Source organism: Leuresthes tenuis, unplaced genomic scaffold (assembly GCF_036924035.1).
Source record: "Leuresthes tenuis unplaced genomic scaffold, fLeuTen1.0.hap1 SCAF_50, whole genome shotgun sequence".
Classification (NCBI taxonomy): Eukaryota; Metazoa; Chordata; class Actinopteri; order Atheriniformes; family Atherinopsidae; genus Leuresthes; species Leuresthes tenuis.
In genome coordinates, this window is record NW_027325404.1 from 490,007 (window position 1) to 507,555 (window position 17,549).

The window sequence follows — 17,549 nt, forward strand, 5'->3', positions numbered from 1 at the left end:
GAAAAGCAGGAAAAGCAAGGTCTGAATGCCCAATCTTACATCATCAAAAGCGAGATCAGAGGTGTTTGGCGGCAAGAAAACGGGTAAGGTGTGAATGACCGACTAAATATCAACAAAAGTGGGGGCGGAGGTCTTCGGATGCAAGTGGGTGTGAATATCCCACCATACAAGTATGGTGGAGAGGAAGCTGTGAATGGCCGACCATAGTTTGCAAAAAGCGGGTGAGAAAAGGTGCGAATGTCCAACCATACATGATCAAAACAGGGAGCGGAGGTGTTTGGCTGCGACAAGGTGTGAATGTCCACCCATAATTAATGAAAAGCGGGCAACAAGTAGGTTCGAATGCCCAACCATACATCAACAAAAGCAGGAGTGGATGTGTTTGGCTACAAGAAGGTTTGAATGTCCGAGCATAGTTTGTAAAAAGCGGGTAAGAAAAGGTGCGAATGCCCGACAAAGTATGATCAAAAGAGGGAGTGGAGGTTTTCGGCTACAAGAAGGTTTGAATGTACGACCATAGTTTGTAAAAAGTGGGTAATAAAAGGTGCGAATGCCCGAACATACACCATCAAAAGAGGGAGCGGAGGTGTTCCGCTGAAAGACGGTGTGAATGTCCGACCATAGTTGGTAAAAAGCGGGTAAGAAAAGGTTCGAATGCCCGAATATATACCATCAAAAGCGGAAGCGGAGGTGTTCGGCTGTAAGAAGTTGTGAATGTCCGACCAAAGTTTGTAAAAAGCAGTTAAGAAAAGGTGCGAATATCCAACCAAACATAATCAAAAGTGGGAGCAGAGCTGTTCGACTGCAAGTAGGTGTGAATGTCCACCCATAATTCCTGAAAAATGGGTAAGAAAAGGTGCGAATGCCCAACCATACATCATCAAAAGAAGAAGTGGATGTGTTCTGCTACAAGAAGGTTTGAATGTCCGACCATAGTTTGTGAAAAGTGGGTAAGAAAAAGTTTGAATGCCCGAACATACACCATCAAAAGAGGGAGCGGAGGTGTTCCGCTGTAAGACGGTGTGAATGTCCGACCATAATTGGTAAAAAGCGGGTAAGAAAAGGTTAAAATACCCGACTGTACACAATCAATAGCGGGAGCGGAGTTGTTCAGCTACAAGAAGGTGTGAAAGTCCGACCATGGTTTGTAAAACGCGGGTAAGACAAGGTGCGAATGCCCGACAATGTATGATCAAAAGAGGGAGCGGAGGTGTTCGGCTGCAAGGTCTGAATTTCCAACCATAATTTGTAAACACCGTTGAAGAAAAGCCTCGAAAGCCCGACTATACACCATCAAAAGCGGGAGCAGAGGTGTTCAGCTGCACACAATCAGGTTTTTGCAAATTATGATCTGACATTCACACATGCTTTTGATGATGTATGGTTGGGCATTCGCACCTTTTTTTACCCATTTTTCAGGAATTATGGGTGGACATTCACACCTTCTTGCAGCTGAACACCTCCTCTCCCGCATATGATCATGTGCGGTTTTATATTCGAAAATTTTCTTTCATTTTTTCTAGCAATTATTGATGGACATTCAGACCTTCTTGCAGCTGAACCCCTCTGCTGCCGCTTTTGATGGTGTATAGTCGGGCTTTCGAGCCTTTTCTTCCCCGGTTTTTACAAATTATGGTTGGAAATTCAGACCTTCTTTTAGCCGAAAACCTCCGCTCCCTCTTTTGATCATACATTGTCGGGCATTCGCACCTTTTCTTACCCGCTATTTACAAAAAATGGTCGGCCATTCACACCTTCTTGTAGCCGAACACATTCGCTCCCGCTATTGATTGTGTACAGTCGGGTATTTTAACCAACTACGGTCGGACATTCACACCTTCTTATGGCGGAACACCTCCGCTCCCTCTTTTGATGGTGTATGTTCGGGCATTCGAACCTTTTCTTACCCGCTTTTTACAAACTATGCTCGGACATTCAAACCTTCTTGTAGCCGAACACATCCAGTCCTGCTTTTGATGATGTATGGTTGGGCATTCGCACCTTTTTTTTTACCCATTTTTGAGGAATTATGGGTGGACATTCACACCTTCTTGCAGCTGAACACCTCCTCTCCCACTTATGATCATGTGCGGTTGGATATTCGAAAAATTTTTTTCATGTTTTCTAGCAATTATTGATGGACATTCAGACCTTCTTGCAGCTGAACACCTCCGCTCCCGCTTTTGATGGTGTATAGTTGGGCTTCCGAGCCTTTTCTTCCCCGGTTTTTACAAATTATGGTTGGACATTTAGACCTTCTTGCAGCCGAAAACCTCTGTTCCCTCTTTTGATCATACATTGTCGGGCATTTGCACCTTTTCTTACCCGCTTTTTACCAATTATGGTCGGATATTCACACCTTCTTACAGCGGAAAACCTCCGCTCCCTTTTTTGATCATTTATGGTCTGGCAATACTACCTTTTCTTACCCGTTTTTGAGTAATTATGGCTGGACATTCACACCTTCTTGCAGCGAAACACCTCCGCTCCCTCTTTTCATTTGTGTATGTAAGGGCATTCGAACCTTTTCTTACCCGCCTTTTACAAACTATGGTCGGACATTCAAACCTTCTTGTGGCCGAACACATCCACTTCTGCTTTTGATGATGTATAGTTGGGCATTCACACCTTTTCTTACCCATTTTTCAGTAATTATTGGTGGACTTTCACACCTTCTTGTAGCCGAACAACTCCGCTTCCGCTATTGATTGTGTACAGTCGGGTTTTTTTAATCTTTTATTACCCGCTTTTTACCAACTATGGTCGGACATTCGCAGCATCTTACAGCGGAACACCTCCGCTCCCTCTTTTGATGGTGTATGTTCGGGCATTCGAACTTTTTCTTACCCACTTTTTACAAACTATGGTCGGACATTCAAACCTTCTTGTAGCAGAACACATCCACTTCTTCTTTTGATGATGTATGGTTGGGCATTCGCACCTTTTCTTACCCATTTTTGAGGAATTATGGGTGGACATTCACACCTTCTTGCAGCTGAACACCTCTTCTCCCACTTATGATCATGTGCGGTTGGATATTCGAAATTTTTTTTTCATGTTTTCTAGCAATTATTGATGGACATTCAGACCTTCTTGCAGCTGAACACCTCCGCTCCCGCTTTTGATGGTGTATAGTTGGGCTTCGGAGCCTTTTCTTCCCCGGTTTTTACAAATTATGGTTGGACATTTAGACCTTCTTGCAGCCGAAAACCTCCGCTCCCTCTTTTGATCATACATTGTCGGGCATTTGCACCTTTTCTTACCCGCTTTTTACCAATTATGGTCGGATATTCACACCTTCTTACAGCGGAAAACCTCCGCTCCCTTTTTTGATCATTTATGGTCTGGCAATACTACCTTTTCTTACCCGTTTTTGAGTAATTATGGCTGGACATTCACAGCTTCTTGCAGCCGAACACCTCTTCTCCCGCTTTTGATGATGAATGGTCCGGCATTCTTACCTTTTCTAACACATTTTTCAGCAATTATTGTCGGTCATTCACACCTTTCTCATCAGCTTTTTGCAAATTATGATCTGACATTCACACCTACTTGCAGCCGAACACCTCGGCTTCCGCTTTTGATGGTGTATATTTTGGCATTCGAACCTTTTCTTACCCGCTTTTTACCAACTATGGTCGGACATTCACACCTTCTTACAGCGGAACACCTCCGCTCCCTCTTTTGATGGTGTATGTTCTGGCATTCGAACCTTTTCTCACCCACTTTTTACAAACTATGCTCGGACATTCACACCTTCTTGCAGCGAAACACCTCCGCTCCCTCTTTTGATTGTGTATGTACGGGCATTCGAACCTTTTCTTACCCGCCTTTTACAAACTATGGTCGGACATTCAAACCTTCTTGTGGCCGAACACATCCACTTCTGCTTTTGATGATGTATAGTTGGGCATTCACACCTTTTCTTACCCATTTTTCAGTAATTATTGGTGGACTTACACACCTTCTTGTAGCCGAACAACTCCGCTTCCGCTATTGATTGTGTACAGTCGGGTTTTTTAACCTTTTTTTACCCGCTTTTTACCAACTATGGTCGGACATTCGCAGCATCTTACAGCGGAACACCTCCGCTCCCTCTTTTGATGGTGTATGTTCGGGCATTCGAACTTTTTCTTACCCACTTTTTACAAACTATGGTCGGATATTCAAACCTTCTTGTAGCAGAACACATCCACTTCTTCTTTTGATGATGTATGGTTGGGCATTCGCACCTTTTCTTACCCATTTTTCAGGAATTATGGGTGGACATTCACACCTACTTGCAGTCGAACAGCTCTGCTCCCACTTTTGATTATGTTTGGTTGGATATTCGAACCTTTTCTTAACTGCTTTTTACAAACTTTGGTCGGACATTCACAACTTCTTACAGCCGAACACCTCCGCTTCCGTTTTGATGGTATATATTCGGGCATTCGAACCTTTTCTTACCCGCTTTTTACCAACTATGGTCGGACATTCACACCGTCTTTCAGCGGAACACCTCCGCTCCCTCTTTTGATGGTGTATGTTCGGGCATTCGAACCTTTTCTTACCCGCTTTTTACAAACTATGCTCGGACATTCAAACCTTCTTGTAGCCGAACACATCCACTCCTGCTTTTGATGATGTATGGTTGGGCATTCGAACCTACTTGTTGCCCGCTTTTCATTAATTATGGGTGGACATTCACACCTTGTCGCAGCAAAACACCTCCGCTCCCTGTTTTGATCATGTATGGTTGGACATTCGCACCTTTTCTCACCCGCTTTTTGCAAACTATGGTCGGCCATTCACAGCTTCCTCTCCACCATACTTGTATGGTGGGATATTCACACCCACTTGCATCCGAAGACCTCCGCCCCCACTTTTGTTGATATTTAGCCGATCATTCGCACCTTACCCGCTTTTGGCAAACTATGGCCTTCTTGCAGCCAAAAACCTCTTATCTCGCTTTTGATGATGTAAGGTTGGGCATTCAGACCTTGCTTCACCTGCTTTTCACCAAATATAGTCGGACATTCACACCTTCTTGCAGCCGAACACTTCCGCTCCACCTTTTAGTTTTCTATGGGGCATTCACACCTTTTTTTACACCGCATTTTATAAAAACACCACAAGAACACCGTATTGAGATTTTGTTCTGACCGCTCATTCGGTGTCGCGTATCTTTCAAGCAATTCTCCTGGTTAGCCCGCACTCGGCTCGCTACCAGAGCCGTGTTAAAGTCTGCTTTGCATTCACTCTCTTTTCTCAGCAGATTAAAAGAAACTTCCATCCTGCACCGCTGTTTGCTTTTTCACAAGAGCAGAGGAGAGCGCACCGTTCCTTTTTCAAATCCTATTGATAAAAATCCATTTAATATGTAGTCCTTGCATAGACATATCACATATTAAACTGATAAGTACAGATACTACACTTGATCTTAGCCAAAAGGCCGAGAAGCGATATCTGTCCACTGGTTCACGTCCGAGGGCCCTTCCTGGCACAATGCGCACTTGTAGCGGTGTTCGTTTTATGGCCATAGTGTCACTTTGCACCTCCGCCCACCCGCTGCACTGAGCACTCTTCAACCCTTTTAAATGGTATAACTTTACACTACCGCACGCTCCAGCGAGCACCATTCAAGCAACATCGGCACAGTCGCAACAAGTAAGGCGACTCTACTCAGAGAAGTCACTCTGCACAGTAACAAGATTTCTTTTGCACAGACAGAAAGGGCTTCACCCGCAAAGGTAAAGCCTGCCAAAAATAGAAACAATTCATTAGTGCTGCTCTCCACGGAAGTCTTTAGTAAAAGGCGAAAGACTTGTACATTATGAAGAGAAACCAGTGTACGATTATCCATCACTGCGGGAGCATGGCATCAGGCTAGTTGGCATAGCCACCTTCCCCATGGTGAGCTTTGCTTGGTTGAGACGCTTGCTCCCCCCCTTGCTCCTCGGCTGACCAAGTAGGAACAATCGGGCCCTATTCGATGGCTGCCTTGTCTTTTACTCTGTGCAAAAGACAAGGCAGCCACAAACAACACAGGAACACCGTATTGAGGCTTTGTTCTGACTGCTCATTTTGTGTCGCGTTTCTTTCAAGCAATTGTCCCGGTTAGCCCGCACTCGGCTCGCTCCCAGAGCCGTGTTAAAGTCTGCTTCGCATTCACTCTCTTTTCTCAGCAGATTAAAAGAAACTTCCATCCTGCACCGCTGTTTGCTTTTTCACAAGAGCAGAGGAGAGCGCACCGTTCCCAGCGGCACTGCAGTACCGGGTCGATGCTTGGAGTGAACGGAGCAAGCTCCTTTTTCAACTCCTATTGATAAAAATCCATTTAATATGTAGTCCTCGCATAGAGGACATATCAGACATTAAACTGATAAGAACAGATACTACACTTGATCTTAGCCAAAAGGCCGAGAAGCGATAACTGTCCACTGGTTCACGTCCGAGGGCCCTTCCTGGCACAATGCGCACTTGTAGCGGTGTTCTTTTTATGGCCATAGTGTCACTTTGCACCTCCGCCCACCCGCTGCACTGAGCACTCTTCAGCCCTTTTAAATGGTATAACTTTACACTACCACACGCTCCAGCGAGCACCATTCAAGCAACAACTTTGCACTCCAGCTTCGAACATCGGCACAGTCGCAACAAGTAAGGCGACTCTACTCAGAGAAGTCACTCTGCACAGTAACAAGATTTCTTTTGCACAGACAGAAAGGGCTTCATCCGCAAAGGTAAAGCCTGCCAAAAATAGAAACAACTCATTAGTGCTGCTCAACGTTGTACTTTGCAGTAAAAGAAAGAGCAAATCTAAAGTTTCAGGAATCCGAGAATAAGCTTACTTTCATGAGTTCTTCACGATTTCGGATTTTGCTATAAAATGAATTCCTTCACTCAAACTAAATTAAAACTGCTAAACCGCTAATCTGTTACATACAAGGCAGATGTCAAATTCACCGAAATAGGATCTAAGGGTATTTGGCCAATCGAGCTGTAGCAGCTTCGGTAAAAGAGTATAAGTTGAAGAGTTTGTGAATAAAGGTGTGCGCACACATAGTGAGTTGTAGGAAAATAGGCAGGGAGCAATGCCGGCTGGGGTATATGTTCTTGTATGTTGTCTGACTGTTTGATTTGAATGTGTTGTGTAAGTGTCCTGTTGAATGTTACATGTTTGGGCTTTGACACGCTTCACTGTGGTTGTTAACTGTGTGGTGTGTCCTGAAATGTTATATGTTTGGGCTGTGTGACATGCTTAATGCTTTTCAGTAGCAACCCACTTATTCATATATAGCAACTGACAACATAAGAAGTCTGGACATACTTTGATAGTAGTTGTAGAAGTATCCTTATTGATAATAGATAAACTAATTCATAGTGATAGAACAGTAGATGAACAGGTGCCTGCACATGTCTCATGAAAATAAAATGGGTGTATGATTGCTGACGGCAGAGCAATACTGCCAAACTTATGAGTTCTTGTGGCAAACTTGATTCAGTGTCTTGACGTGTATACGCTGTTTCGCTGACTTGTCACAAGAAACAAAGTGTGTTTGATAAGATCCGACCATTTTATTACGGGAGGATCAGTATGTATGGATTCTGATGTGACTGATAAACCCATTCGTATCTTAAGCATAATCTAATACGTGAGACAACGCCCTGGCACACATTATGGACTGTCCCCACAGTCCATAATGTAGAAAAGAGAGAAAAAAGCCTTTCTGATTTGGTGTGTGTGCTCACAGTGCAGAGTGTAGAGAAAAGAGAGAAAAGAAAGCCGTTTTGGTGTCACGGGTGTTGCGACTTACACACACACATTTCTGAATTGAGAAAGGAAATTATTTTAGAGAAAGCACTAGAGTTTAGATCCCACATTTGTTGATAGGCATTCATTTAATTTTTCTTTTAATCAGTTTTAAAGTGAATACTAACTGAGAAATGAAAAAGGTGAAGAGTTTAGAAGCTTGGTTCAAGAGCAAAACTTGGTTTATGATCAGCTGAGTCTCTAAACAGAACAGCAAAGGGCTTCATCGAACATTTAAAAAAGATTCAGATTGTTAGAATATCCAGAATTTATAGGAATGGTGGTGATTACTCTTATTTTCTAGAATGGAAATAACTGCACCATGTCTGTTTTATGAATTTAAGGGGCTAAAAAGTTTTGTTCTCGTTTTTCTATGATTAACCGAATGTATGTGAGAGTCCAAACAGACAGAAGGGTTACGGCCGAGCGCTGGACCTTCCAAAAAAGATGAGACAGGCTGGACCTGTGCCATACTAGTTAAGACCTGCCTGTGGATAACAGGTTCTTTAAACTCTCACACACACAAACTCACACACGTTCGCACACATACACCCATACACACACACATTCTTGAACTTGCTGCAAGATTAAACATTTGCATTAACTGACTCCAGCAACTCTGAGTCTCATTGAGAGACTTTTCTCAACAATTGGGTCCTCAAACCAGATCTCAACGTTTTTTCCGCTTTCCAGGGTCGGAGCTGAAACCGTGCACGGGGGAGTCCAGTACTCCTAATGAAAGACCCCCTGCTGAATTGCGGTAATTAGGGGCCAGTGTCCACTGAAAGGGGGAAACAGGGACGAGATCGTACTTTTGAATCAATGGCCAGAAGCCATTGGCAGTGCAGGCATCAACAATAATGGTGTTATTTCACCCATTAACACTTAAGGTACCTCATGCAGTGGCTGTGATATGGTTACTTAACAAAATATCTTTACCAGACATCTCTCCTACATAACAGTTCTTCTTTCACAGCCACACCTTGTTGTCGAGAGATGTGCTACACTTAATCCATCCACACTGCTACCTACCCCACAGATGGAAAGCCTCATGATTGCATGTCAGAAATAACCATCAGTGTTTTACCCAGGCCAGACTTAACTGATATACGTTATGAAAATGCAGAAATAACTATATTTATTCAACAGGTCAAGCAAAAAACCCTGATGGCACAAATGCTACAGGATTTGCAGTAGTAACAGAAACTGAAGTTTTCTTAAAACAACCACTACCAAAAAATTACTCTGTTCAAGCAGTCGAATTGGTAGCTTTAACTGAAGCTTGTAAATTAAATAACAAAAAGGTTGTTAACGTTTACACTGACAGTCAGTATGCCTTCTCAACTGTACATGTGTTAACACAGCATTGGAAAAACAGGTATGTTGACATCCACAGCTAAATGTATAAACTACAAATATTTTAGCATTATTAGATGTTATTCAATTGCCATCTATAATAGACTCGTATGAATGACCGGAAGGAAAACCATACTGCCAAAGAATTTGTTTAAATATGCTGCAGTATTGAGCCACGGACCATGTCATGTCTCAACAGGAGGGATGGAAGCAATAATGAACAAGGTTTTTACAGCATATGGTTTTACTAATTATTGAATTTTTTTTTTTAGAATAAATAAATTAATAAAGTTTTGTCTAGCAGGTCAAATATGTGCAAAATACATTCCACAGGGCAATCTAAGACCAAAACGAAGATAATTCCCTAAGCCAGTGTATCTTTTTCAACATATTTGTTTGTATTTCATTATTTCATTATTGTGTAGATTTCATTGAACTAAATTAATGTTAAGGGAAACGATTCTGCTCAGTGACAACAGAGGTTTTTACCAAATGGTCTGAAATATTTCCATGTGCACAAGCAGATGCACTCTCAGTAGCAAAATCACGCGTAAAATAACTCATTTCTAGATTTGAAATTCCTGAAAAGATCTTCAGTGATAATTTGACACACTTTGTAAACTATGTCATCTCACTGATGGCAAAGAACTTAAAATAGATCTTAGAAACCACTGTGATATAGGAGGTTTCGCTAACACATTGGAATTGTTTTACTATTTACATATGCATGTGCAGTGAAGAATTGCTTGCTGCTGATAAATGCAAAGAAGAACAGCTTACACATAGATGCTCACATATAGGCTGCTGAATGCAATGAAGACCTGCTTATCCAGTAAAGTTCAATGTCAATGTGTAATATTCAATTAGGATTTGCAAAACAGTGAAGTTAAACAATGAATGGGTCCATAGTCGGTATGAGAAGACTACAGGAATATTTACCTGGGTGTACGTTCAAACAGAGATGAGAAAATTGCGATAAATTATTGTTTGTTTGTTTGTTAGTATGTATATGAATGTTATGTGTATAAACTGTGTTGAGTTGTAGTTACTCAGTAGTGTCCAACCGACGGGGGAAGCCTTGCGGTGACAACAAAAGCAGTGTTTTACTGATCAGTCAAGTTGCTCCAGTGTACTCCATACAAACTGGTTGGCAACTGAAGGGATAGAAAATGGGGAATACTCTTTTTAAAGCAAACAAGGAATTAGATGGGAAAAATACATGTTTTAACGGGACCCAGACAATATTATATAGATGTCGCCACTGAAGTAAAGAACATTTACGTGGGATGGTGTGAGGGTCCTCGTTTGGCTGACGTTCGCCGATATGCTCGCCATGCTCAGAACCAAGTTGAGACGCGTAAGACAACCAAAAGGGACAAGTGTGAAAAGGAGCTGCATTTGGCAACCATGACCATGTATTACGCAGTTGGTGTAAACAGAGGACGAGGCCGAAGTCGAAGACGTGGACGTGTGGGAGAGGAGGTCGAAATGGGCCACGCCAGAGCTATGATCCGAATATTTGTTTTTACTGTGGCCAGACTGGACACTGGAAGAAGGACTGTCCACAGCTAAACAGTGATGAAATTGGGCAAAAGGCTGACTGAGGGTGGGAGGCAGGTTCTGGACGTCACGCGGCAGCGGAGCCTCCACTAATGGGTGATAGCACAAACACACTCACACATTCTTCCTGCTCTGTGTAGTGAAGCAACGCTTGCCGACTGTGATTCACGTAGTAAAGTTTTGCATGCTATTTCCGTCCTAGAGCAAAGATATTTCTCTCAGAATATAGGAACTTATGTTCATCAGTAGTGACGTCAGGGGAGTTTGATTGTCCTCCAAAGTTAAGTGGAAACCACGTTTACTGTATGTCTGCATCAGGCCAGGTTGTGAAGGAAAAAATGACAATGCCCATTGCGTGTTGTCACTCCCGATGAGCTCTCCTTCAAACACTCATTTTTGTTATCAGAGTTGTGTCCCATTAACCTGATGGGCTGTGATCTCATGTGTAAATTAGGCATTATTTTAACTTCTACACCAGAGGGTGTTAAGGTTATGTTACAGCCTTTTTTCACAGCAGTGCAGTTTGATTCATCGGCACTTACATATGCTTATGAGTGGAAACTTCCCAGCTCTCCTTTTTCACAACAACTAGTGGAAGAAGAAAAAGCGTTAGTTTCACCCCTTTCTGATTTCATGCAACCTACTGATTTGCACTGCACATCACACATTTCTTTGGGGCCTGACAATGACTATGAGAAGAAGTGAAAAAATATGTGCGCCTACTTTATTGACTCCAGAGCACTTTGATTTTTTTAATGTTTGTGGTACTCGCCCTCACATTTCCTTGGCCAAACGTACACACTGGCAGTGACAAGGTGTGGGAGAGTTTGTTGCTACATGTCAAAAAGAAATGGAGTGGACTGTTTCACCTGCTGATCCAAATTTGATGTTTTCTGAACGATTGTCAGCATACAAAAAAACATTTTTGAGTACAATGCATTGTCAAAGAACTGTGGACTTAATTCCTACCACAGAATCACATTTTGAAGCATGTTTTTTATCTGAAACAGATTTGTCTTCGATACCCATGTTGGCTGAAGTGCCCAATGATCTTTGGGCTAAGAGCAAATATGATGTGGGGTTGATAAAAGGCTGTGAACCAGTAATTGTCACCCCTAAATCAGACTTTTGTCCATGTAAAAAACAATACCCTTTTAAGCCTGAAGCAATTAAAGGGATTAAACCTGTTTTTCAATCTTTTCAGAAAACAGGCGTTATTGTTCCTTTTGAAAATTCACCTGTGCTTACTCCATTGTTTCCTGTTAAAAAGATTAAAGATGCTGGCCAGCCAGATGAATGGCGTTTTGTACAGGACCTCCAAGCGGTGAATGCTGCAGTTCAGCCACATGCTCCTACTGTGCCCAACCCACACACTATTTTGTCTCAAATTACATCAGATGCACAGTTTTTCTCAGTGGTTGACTTGTCGCCAGTGCACCCTCATAGCCCATTTTGGTTTGCTTTTTAGTTTGAAGGGAGATCTTGGACTTTTACCCGGTTATGCCAGGGGTACTGTGAAAGTCCCACTATTTACAATGCTGCCCTCAAAGCTAGTCTGGATTAACTTCAATCAACCACAGGCTCTGCTCTTTTGCAGTATGCGGATGACATCCTTTTATGTGGTCCATCTAAACAACAGTGTGAAAAAGACAGTGAATCTGTTGAAACATCTTCCTTCTTATGGCCATAAAGCCAGCCTTTCTAAGTTACAGTTTGTACAGGACGAAGTCACCTTTTTGGGTCATGTGATTTCTAAGGATGGGCGCTCACTTTCTCCTAAACATGTTGCTGCAGTTCAGATCATTCCTAAACCGGTTACTAAAAAACAGCTTATGTCATTCTTAGGTATAACATCTTACTGCAGGAACTTTATTCCTAACTACTCTTTTCTCGAAGCTCTCTTAGGTGCTCTTATCCATGGTAAAGGCAGCTGCAGTTCTGACATGCAGCTCCAGTCAGCTGATCGTGTTCCATGGACTCCTGAGGCTGAATCAGCCTTTAGTCAGCTTAAGCTGGCTCTTCAAACAGCACCAACACTTGGCATTCCAGATCCTCATAAACCTTTCATACAGGCAGTTGATGAGAAGCATGGTTGTATGACATCTGTTCTTATGCAGGAACATGGGGCAGGCAAAGGCCAGTGGCTCATTTCTCAGCAAAACTGGACTCTGTGGCTGCAGGCCTGCCTGGTTGTCTTCGTGCTGTTGCAGCTGCAGAGAAAGCTGTCCTGGCCTCCCAAGATATTGTGGGCTACCCTAATTTGACTGTTTTGGTTCCTCATGCTGTTGCCATTATTCTTCTCGAGCAGAAAACTTCACATCTTTCAACTGCTTGTTGGCTCAGATACACCTCTGTGCTCCGTGATATGCCAAATGTCACTGTTAAACGTTGTACTGTTCTGAATCCTGCTACTTTGCTTCCGACTCCTGAGGATGGGGAGCCTCATGACTGTGAAGCTGTTTTGGAACAAGTTTGTACACCCCGACCTGATCTTTTAGAGACTCCTCTTCCAAACTCTGACATGATTCTTTTTGTAGATGGATCAGCTTTGCGTGATCCAGCCACAGGTACAAACTGTGTTTGGTTTGCAGTATGTTCTTCACATGACACTTTGTTGTCTGGTTCTCTTCCTAAACATTTCTCTGCTCAAACTACTGAGCTTATTGCACTTACTGAAGCTTGTAAGTTGGCAGCTGGTAAGTCTGTCACTATTTACACAGATTCCAGATATGCTTTTGGTGTTGTTCATGACTTTGGTGCGCTGTGGAAACACAGGCATTTCCTTAAATCAGATGGTAAAACTATTCTGAACTCCAAGCAGGTTTCTGATCTTCTTGATGCGATCCTTTTGCCTACAGCAATCTCGGTCTGTAAGTGTACGGCTCACACTAACTCAGACGATCCTGTTGCTTGTGGCAATGCCAGAGCTGATGCTGCAGCTAAGCAAGCAGCTAATTTTTTTCCTGTTTTCGCTTCCCTCTCTTTGCAGGCAGAAGACTCCCTCACAGATCTCCATGCTTTGCAAACTTTTGCCTCTGCAGATGAAATTTGGTCCTCTGGACGCATTTGGTCCTCTGTGGGTGCAACTCATACGGATGGTGTTTGGATGGGACCTGATGGTAAACCCTGTCTACCTAAACATTTTTTTCCTCATTTTTCAAAATTGACACATGGGTTGAACCATGTGTCAAAAGGGGGGATGCTGAATGCACTCACTGCTCAGTGGTTCACAAAAGGGTTCAGTTCATATGCGCAAAAATACTGTCAGTCATGTATGGTTTGTGCCACACATAATGTAGGAAAGGCATTACACACATCGCAAGTTGCACACCCTCCACCAGAGAAACCTTTTGAACATTTGATGATGGATTTTGTTGAACTCACACCAGCTGAAGGAAAGAAATATGCACTAGTAATAGTGGACGTGTTTAGTAAATGGGTTGAAGTTTTCCCTGCAAAACATGCAAACAGTAATGCAGTGACTAAAGCACTGCTAAACAGAAATCATTCCTAGATGGGGCATTCCAGAGAAGATCAGCAGTGATAATGGCACACATTTTAAAAACACTGCATTGACTGAGGTTGGTAAATTCCTGGGAATAACCTTGCGCACACATTGTGCTTATCATCCACAGAGTGGAGGTGCTGTGGAAAGAGAAAATGGTACATTAAAGTCCAAGTTAGCCAAATGTTGTGAAGAAACAGGTCTGCCATGGACAAAAGCATTACCTATTGTGCTTATCTACATGAGAATGAGAATCAGAGCTCAAGTGAATCTCAGCCCATTTGAAATTTTATTTGGCAGACCTCCTAACCTGGGATTGGGACCTGTAACCAGACCCCTCCCTTCCACAACTGTTTGTGATGATGCTATGTTGTCTTACTGTCGAAACCTTTCCACTGTTCTATCTCAAGTTTCACAGGCAGTAAAAGCAGCCCTTCCAGCCACAGAAAACACACCACTCCAACCAGATGACAGGTGGTGAAGGAACTTCGCAGGAAACATTGGAAGTCCAAACGTTGGCAAGGCCCGTTCCAGGTGCTACTGGTCACTCACACAGCTGTTAAAGTTGCAGAGAGAGCAACCTGGATTCATGCCAGTCACTGTAAGAAGGTACCAGAACCAGTAGATGACTTCCACCCTGACATACATCAGCCTAACCAACACGCCCGGAAGGACAAAGATAAGAGTCAGCAGTAAAAGCTGTACTCCACCGGTGTGTTAAGTGCTAGTAACCTCTGACACCGAAGATTGAAACATCCTTACTGAGACCAGCGATGAAGATGATCATACACATGCTGTGAACCATGGAAGAAACTGTTTGTTGTTTGTATTTTCTTATTTGTAACCAGCATGTGCACATTGTATCTTGATTTCACAGGAAGCAATAATACAGGGCTGCTGTATTTCCCCACGACCCGAGAGACCACCAGACGCCCGAAGCCACACAGCCCCCCCCAGCACACACCCAACCGCCCAGAGCGACGGGACAGCAACCCACCACCACCACTATGTGATCAAGCTAATCAGAAGGGACCAGAGAGAATTAAATTCAGCCAATTGATGTTTTGAGGAAGCAAACATTGTTTCCATGCTAATATAATCTAAAAGAAAATTTCTAAACTGGTTAATACACAGATTGTTCTTCGCTTTCCAGTTCATGAGAATAGTTTTCTTTGCTATACATAACACTGTGAGGATCATGTGTGCTAAGCTAAATTCCACATTGATGTTGTCTAAGTCACCCAGTATGCACAGTGTGGGGCATGCAGGAATGCTACACTTTAGTCATGTTGATAGGTCCGCAAAGACTTCAAGCCAGAACCTCTGGACAGGCGCACAAAACCACAAAGCGTGTGCATAATCATCAGGTGTGTTATCTGTGCAATGTGAGCAGATGTTTGAGTGTGTTAGACCCATCCTGAACATCCTTTGTCCTGTATAGTGTGTTCTATGAAGAATTTTGTATTGTATGAGCTGTAAATTAGGATTTCGAGTCATTCTGAAGGTGTTCAAACATATATGTGGCCAGAAGCTATGACTAGAACTGATGGATAAATCTGCCTCCCATTTTGAGGACGGTAGAGACATTGTGTCATCTATCTTAGACAATAATTTATATATTTTTGATAGTAGTTTTGGGGTGCAGATGCTTAGAAATTCTACTACCCTAATCAGGAGTTGTAAGTCTGGTTGGTGGAGGATATATTTCTTTGTTATTATAGACTTAAGTTGTTGATATTCTAGGAATTTATTGCTGCCTATCTCATGTTGTGATATGAGCTCATCAAATGAAATAAAATGTCCATTTTGGATTATATGTTCCAGATGTTTGATTCCTTTGATCTTCCACAGAGTAAAGTTTAGCATTTTTTTGTTTTGCAGGATGTCAGGATTGTTCCAGATGGGTGTAAGCTTACACGGGACAAGTGAAGACTTTGTTATTTTAAGAAATTCCCACCAGGCTGTCAGAGAGGTGCTGATGTTAATGCTTTTGAAACATTTGTGATTTTTTACGTTTTGACTAATAAGTGGCAGGTCAGAGATTTCCAGATTATCACACAATGCTTGTTCTATATTTATCCATGGTTCATCTATTGGGCTAGGTTTAAACCATTTTGATATATACTGTAACCTATTGGCTAAGGAATAGTGCTGAAAATTAGGTAAATCTAATCCACCACTGTCCTTGGTCTTCTGTAGGGTTTTTAAACTAATACGTGGTGGTTTGTTTTTCCACAGAAATTTGGAGATGCATGAACCTAGTGACTTAAACCAAGTAGCAGATGGTTTTATGGGGATCATTGAGAACAAATAGTTAACTTTTGGTAGTATCATCATTTTAATGGTTGTAACTCTCCCCATAAGTGATATAGGTAAGGACTTCAAACGAGAGAGATCGTCCTCTACTGTCTTTAATAATTGCACATAATTTAGCTTTGTTAGCCCTGAGAGCCTGGAGGAAATGTTTATGCCTAAATATCTAATATTTCCTGACTGTAAAGTGATCGAAGGTATATTCTGGTCCCTATAGTTAATGGGCAGAACTGTGGTCTTAGACCAATTGATAGAGTAGTCAGAAAGTGCTGAGAATTTATTTATGAGTGTGATCGTGTGAGTGAGAGACGTCTGTGAGTTCTGAAGGAAAAGTAATACATCATCAGCATAAAGACTTATTTTATGCTCAATATTTTGGGGTTGGATGCCTTTAATATTTCTATCTTGTCTGATAGCAGCTGCTAAAGGTTCGATGAAAATAGCAAAAAGTGAGGGCGAAAGTGGGCAACCCTGTCTTGTACCTCTCTGCAGACTGAAGCTTGGAGAAGTTTGATCATTTGTCCTGACACTTGCACTTGGGGAGTCAGTTATTTTCTTTTGAGGAGATAAGAGGCTTTAATAATAATATCTTGCAAGAGAGAACAACACAGTACAGAATACAGAGTTGCTCTGACCACTGAAGCAAAAACACACAGTTATATTGCCCACTCATCACGTCATCTGTTTTTGGGTATAATTGATTGTTCTTCTAACTTTCCTCCCCAACCATTAGTTGAGGTTACCCAGACACACTCGTAAATACCAGCCTAACCCTGTCCCCCCTAAAGTGCAGCTATCTCATAATAACAAGCCCACCATTGTAAAGAGGAATTTAAGAAAACAGGGCAGGGTGGTACCTTGCAGCTCGGTCATTTGCAGGTTATACACAGTAACACTCAATACAATGCATATAAGAATTATTTTCCATTACATTCCTCCCTTTTGATTATAATAATACCATTATATTAATCAACCCAAAAGAAACAAGGAAAATAATAACTTTATCTGTAAAACATCAGCCTG

At 42.3% G+C, this 17,549-nt stretch overlaps 3 non-coding genes across 3 annotated transcripts; all 3 read right to left on the minus strand.

Annotated features, from left to right (window-relative positions):
• Positions 1–5,260: 5,260 nt before the first annotated feature.
• Positions 5,261–5,446, minus strand: LOC140285686 (U2 spliceosomal RNA). The gene has a single exon (XR_011910669.1). It is a non-coding gene; the product is annotated as a U2 spliceosomal RNA (small nuclear RNA).
• Positions 5,447–5,721: 275 nt separating this feature from the next.
• On the minus strand, positions 5,722–5,835 carry LOC140285709 (U5 spliceosomal RNA). The gene has a single exon (XR_011910689.1). It is a non-coding gene; the product is annotated as a U5 spliceosomal RNA (small nuclear RNA).
• A 387-nt stretch (positions 5,836–6,222) lies between these two features.
• On the minus strand, positions 6,223–6,413 carry LOC140285683 (U2 spliceosomal RNA). Its single transcript, XR_011910666.1, has one exon. It is a non-coding gene; the product is annotated as a U2 spliceosomal RNA (small nuclear RNA).
• Between the last annotated feature and the right edge of the window lie 11,136 nt (positions 6,414–17,549).